Raw genomic sequence first — 5,997 nt, 5'->3', positions numbered from 1 at the left:
TAAGGAAATGTTTGGAGTTTTGACGTGGGGCCGTGTGTGGCTCAGGGCTGCCTCGCACAAACCTGCTGAGAGCTGGGCTGGCGCAGGGATGCGGAAGCCAAAGCTTTAATTTATGCTCTGCAATTTCAGAAAAATTTCTTCTATATAACAGATAAGGAGCAAGTGTTGCTGACCATCTTCTGGGCTGTATCGTTTCTGTCTCTCTCCCGGCCCGCAGCACAACGCTGGATTTCTCTGTGTGCTCTGTCCCCACAGAGCAGCACCGTGGGGGCTGCCCCGTGCCGCCCAGCCCTGCCATCAGGGAGAGCCCACGGCTCATCGGCTCCTTAACATTACGCCTCAACAGCGACCTGGTTTTCTTATCTTTGCATCGGTTTGGCTGAACAGGTTTTGCAGCAAGCTGGAAGAAGCTCTTTGTTCATCTCTTCAGGCTTGATGAAATTTCCGAGGAGTGCACTGAGAGCGCTAGTGCGGGCCGTGGCCTAGTCGCACGCAGCAGCCGCTGAACAAGCTCTGCTTCCTTCCCCAGCCCTTCCTTCCTCCAACGCCTCGGCCGGGAGCCCTGCCCGGGCAGGAATTTGGGGTGGTACCCGGGCGTCTCGGCCACAGCCCTGCCTGCTTTTTATAGCAGCAGAGGTGAAGAGGGGTGTGTGCGAAGCTGTTGCCCGAGTCTGACTGCCTACAACCGCTTCTATAAACAATAATGTGTGCCCTACTTTTCCCCTGACCCCTGGCAGGCCGTGCTGCCCTCAGTGAGCATTTGGGTGGTTCTCTGAGCTGCGGGTGAGGCCGGAGCCTGCTCACAGCGCTGATGCCAGTGAGCCCAGCGTCGAGTCCCTGCTCGCAGCCATTTTCTATGCACGAGGGAGGGAGTTGGTCAGTCCCTGGACCACCAGGCGCCCATTCATCCCCCCGAGACCTCCACGCGGGCCATGCCCGGCCCTGCCCCAGCTGGCGGCCCTGCCCCAGCTGGCAGCCCTGCGTGGGGCCGCTGCTTCACCTGGGTACAGCTCCCAAGCACAGTGCAGCAGGCCTGGGTCCGGGGTGTGCTGAGGTTCCCTCCTCCCATCCCAGCCCACCCAACACTCCCACCCCAGGCAAGCCTGACGGCTGCCCGCGCACGGCGTGGAGAGGCCATGTTTACTTGGTGCAGCAAAGTCGAATGTCACAGACAGGCGGCAAAAGCAGTGACTCACTATTTCTGTTTTGTCAACAGCCTCCTAAATCTTCAAGACTAGCCAGCTCGCAGCCCCGCCTGGAATCACCTAGCTGGAGGCTGGTTATTGTGGAAACGTGGGGTTTATGGCAGGCAACTGCAAGCTGCGCTCGCCTCTCGGCGTTCCTGCCGGGAGCAGGGCCCGCAGCAGTGCCTGCAGCTCATCGTGTGGTGGGCCGCCTCGACACCACGTCCCCCTTTGAAGGGAAATGGGACGCAGCTTCGCTTAGTGTGCTTGTTTTCCTGTTCCCCCTGGAAGGAGCTGCACGCACGTCCTCATGGTTGTAAGCGGGCTGTGCCGGCGGGCTGGCGTTAGCCCAGCTCCTGGTAAGCGTGGAAGCTGCTGGAGCAGGGGCAGGGCTCTCCCGCAGGGACACGCGCTGTGGGTGCTGCTGCGAGCAGCGAGTGGCCTGGGGAGATGGCGGCAGCACCAGGGATGGAGAGAGACGAAGCAACGAAGGCACTTGGGGCGATCCTGGCCCAGATTGTGGGGGCGCGGCAGCATCCCCAGAACGGCGCCAAGGCCGAGCTCCCCCTTACTGCAGCACCCAGGAGCGGCCCTCAGCCCCCGGCTGTCCTTCAGCATCCCCCGTGCCTCAGCCCCCAGCTGCCCCTCGGCCCCCTGCCGTCCTTCAGCCCCTGCTCCAGAGCGAGAACCGCCGCGGGCTGCGCGGCCCCGGCGCTGCGGGGGGGGGGGGGGGGGGCGGGGCGGAGCGGGCGCGGGCCGCGGGGTGGCGCCGTCCGGCCGCGGGGCTGCCGGGCCCGGAGGCTGCGCTGCGCCGCGCCGCCGCCAGGGGGCGCCCGGGGAGCGGGGCCGGGGAGAGGGGAGCGGCCGCGGCGGGGCGGGGCGGGGCTGGCGGCGGCGGGACCCCGGGCGGGGGCTGCGGGGGGGGGGGGGGCGAGCGGTGCCCGGGGGTCCCCTCCAGGAGGGTGCCGGTAGAACGGCACAGAAGCACCCAGAGAAGCTGTAAATGAGTCGGCTTAATGAAGCCAGGCGGCTCCTCCCATGGTGCAGGTGCTTTGATCGGGTCAGTTAATTGGCAGCAGAGGACGGAGCCGATTTATTTGCCAGCCGTGGGGGGGAGGGGGGTGGTGGCTGCGTGTCTGCACCTCTCCTGGGGCTGTGAGCCCACGCTGCAGGATCCAGAAGCCGTCCCAGCGCCCAGGTGTGTGCGGTGCCCCCTACAGCCATGCTGTGCCGCATAGAGCATTTGCGGGCTGGGGGTGCCCGGGCAGGGAGCAGAGCCTGGGGTAGCGGTAGGTGAGCAGCCCGTGGGGGGGGAGCAGCCTGCTGGGGGCTGCCTTTTGGTGTGGGGCTGAGGCTCTGTCAGGCACAGGAGGGCGGCTGTCCCGCTGCGTTTCTGCTGGGGAGAAGCTGCTTTCGCTTTGGTGCGTGGCCACCACACAGTGTCGGCTTCGGGGTGTCCCAGTCACTGGCCTGTGCTCTGTCTGCATAACCTGGCCCCCGAGCCAGACCTGGCTCTCTCCCCCCACCAGGGTGAACACAAGCAAGGGAGCCTTCAGGTGCTGAGGGTTGTGAAAAGTCTTCATGCCACAGGTTTAGTGGAAGCAAATGTGCCGAGAAGCTGAGATCTGCTTGCCCTGCCCTCCTGCCCTAGTATTTCAGCCTCGACCACTGCTGCTGGTATTCCCTGGGGAGCCATCCAAGTGCCCCATCCACCATCATAGCCTCATCCCACCGTCAGCTGCTACCACAACCATCAGAGCAGCAGGTTAGAGGCTCCAGGTGAACTGGGTTGGGGGCAATCCCTTGTGGGACAGGGAAAGTAGCAAGCACAGGGCTAGATTCAGAGGCTGAAATGTCCCGTTCCTGGCTGTCAGTCCTCTCCTTCTTGCACCTGGGATGTATTTCCTGGCACTGTCCTGCACCTCTGCGTGCAGCTTCTCCTGGTCGGGGCTGCAGAGAGCTCTTGCCCTGCAGGTACAGGGCCCTAAAGTGCCTTCAAGAAGTCAATGCATGTGGCCACAGCAGTGTTCATACTGATATAATTGCAACATAAATGGGATTTGGTTCATCTAATTAGGATCTGGTGGATATCCAGCTGAAACATACTCCCTTGGAGCTGCACAACTCCAGCTCCAGCAGGCCTCTGTCCCCTGCTGCCGTGCTCTGGTCCCAGCTCTCAGGTGGGTCTGGGTCCTGCAGGGCTCACCCACGTCGGCTGTGCAGGGCTCTGCTCCCCTGGCTCAGCCGCAAGTACCGAGATGTTCTCTGCTGGGTGCCTTTCTCCAGGGCAGCCCCGCCAGGAGCGGTCTTCCAGGGTGATGCTGTGAGCTTCCCTGTGCTTGGTGAGGTTTTTTTTCTTTGTCCTCCCCAGGTTTCTGAAGGGCTTCAGTGCCTGGGAGCCACCAGGCTGCTCGTGCATCACTGGCACCAAACCCTGCTTGGAGGCTGTGCCTGTGCCATTGCAGCACCCACGGCACTCAGGAGTGCAGAGCGGTGACAAAATGCACCGAGACAGCCGTGGGGCCTGGCCACCGGAGTGAGCGCAGAGGGCAGAACCGGGACCCTCCTTCCCCATCAAACCGCAGCAGCTTCCCAGGTAGGGAGCCCTCGGCATGCAGCCTGCCTGAGCCCTGCTGAGCCCCCTGCAAACACAGCCCCACTGCAGGCTTGGGAGGCTGTTAGGGTGGGTGGGGGGCAGCTGAGCTGTGGGGCTGCCTGTGGCTGTGTCCCCTGGGGAGCCGGTGCTGCCACAGCTGCCTCTCGTCCTGGGCAGCGCAGGCTCTGCCAGGTGATTAATCTTTTGTCATGGGGTGGGGGGGGAACAGGGAGAACCAGGCATTAATAAATTTCCAGCTTAGGTGGTAACTCCACTCTCCTGTCCCCGCTGGTAAACATCGCCCTTTTGCTAACTGTCGGGATGCTCGGTTGGGCGCAGCGTTGCTGTGATTGTAAGGGTGGCTGGGGGCAGTGCCGGGGCGGGCAGGCAGCGGGACCGGGGTCAGGGCTGTTTGACGAGGAGGGGTCGCCATCGGGAGGATGTTTGTTTTTGTAGCAGCTGGATGTGTCTCGGGGAGGGATGGGAACGTCTTCTGTCACTCATGGGCTGGAAGGAGGGCTGGCAGGGCAGGGATAAAGCTCCTGACAAGTTTGGACTAGCAGGCGAGTTGATTAGCTGAGAGATGAAAATTCACAGCTCTGCTCTCGCAGGGGCCGTGAGCTGCTGGAGATGTGTTTATGCGAGGGGAAGGCACCCTGTGCGTGCACAGCCCTGCTTCGGCACAGGGCAGGGCCTGGCGAGTGCCTGGGTTCGGCGGTGGGCTCCCATCACAACCCTATCCAGCACCGTGTGGGGCTGGGTGCTGCAGGGACCCGGTGGGCAGCGAGAAGGGCATGGCCAGGAGCTGGTCTTTCATCGCTGGTCTAGAGGAAATGTGGATTTGTCTTCGGCTGGTAGATGGTCACAATGCAGAGAGCATCTCTAAAGGAGGGTTGGAGCAGGAGCATCGCACCACTGCTGGATGCTTGCGGGGCCCCTGCCCAGAGCACGGCTGTGGCATTGTGGTCACAGCACCCAGAGCCCCGGTGGCCGCTTCCCTGTGAAGCGTCAGGGGCCTGCGGGTGCTATAAGTGGGATGGCAGCACGCCTCGTGCAGGCAGGGCGCAGCCATTCCTGCCACATGGTGCCTGTTCAGGGCGATCAGGTTGAGATCAGGTTTAGAAGGATCAGAGCAGCTTTATGAAACAAAGGTACCTGGGTGCTTACGTGGGGGCTGAGAGGGGCTGCAGGGAGCTGAATTGGGAAGGACGCCCCAAGCAGCAGGGAGCCCTGCGGGATGGGTGCGGAGGGGACCTGCGCAGCCGCTTTGCAGGTGGTGGTGGGCATCCGGCTGCTCCCCGGCTGGCCTCTGGGGACACGGCCCCGGGCACCCGGCGCTGCCTCTGATGTTCACTTGCAGTCGAGAGTGAAAAAGAAACCCACCAAGGCGAGTCCGAGCCCTTGTCAGCTGATAGCTGTGCTCTTGTTGTGTCTGATGGCGCAGATTATGTGATGATAGACAGAGATAAATGTGTACAGCTGGAGGCAGAATAAATCGATGCTAGATGTTGTATAATTGTCTTGAAAATAAGGTAATGACTGGCTCTTGGAATGCTTTGATCTTATCAGAAAGACAAGGAATACACTAATGGCTTTAATTAGACTTTGGGGATGAAATGAATTCAGTCTCCTGGGTGAGCTGTTTTATGGAATTGACCATTGGTGGGGGGTAGAAAGGCTTTAATCAGATTTAGGCTCTTTAATACTCACGATGGTGTGTGTCTGTGTGTGATACATACCTACTGCTATGCACGTTTTGGCAGGGCTCTGCCGGCTACATGTGCTTGGGCTGCCTCTGGATTTACGAGTCTTTCTGATGTGCTTTACCCTTTGTGTTTGAGTTCCGCAGGGCACTGTGCCATCAGGAACTCCAGGGAGGTTTCTGTAGAAGAAAGTGTATTTTTGTGCCTGGATGTTCAAGCCGAGCATCTCCTGGGGAGGAGCAGTGTCTACTATTTTTATTTATTGACTTTTAAAGGAGAGTTAAGAACAATTTATCAAAAAGCAGTGGAGAATCTGGTAATTGTTTAATTTCACAACAGCAGGGTTATGGCCTGATGCTCTGGCAGCACGACAGCACGTTGGCCGTGCTTGAGCATCCAGAGTAAGCAATCATCAATTACCGCTCCGTGATTATTACATGCAATGGCTACAGTCAAAGCAACGGAAAAGCTGCTTATCTCTCTAGGAACATATCTTCGTGTCGTCCCCCAGAAC

Source organism: Cygnus atratus, chromosome 24 (genome assembly GCF_013377495.2).
Source record: "Cygnus atratus isolate AKBS03 ecotype Queensland, Australia chromosome 24, CAtr_DNAZoo_HiC_assembly, whole genome shotgun sequence".
Taxonomy (NCBI): Eukaryota; Metazoa; Chordata; class Aves; order Anseriformes; family Anatidae; genus Cygnus; species Cygnus atratus.
This window is presented reverse-complemented; position numbering follows the sequence as displayed.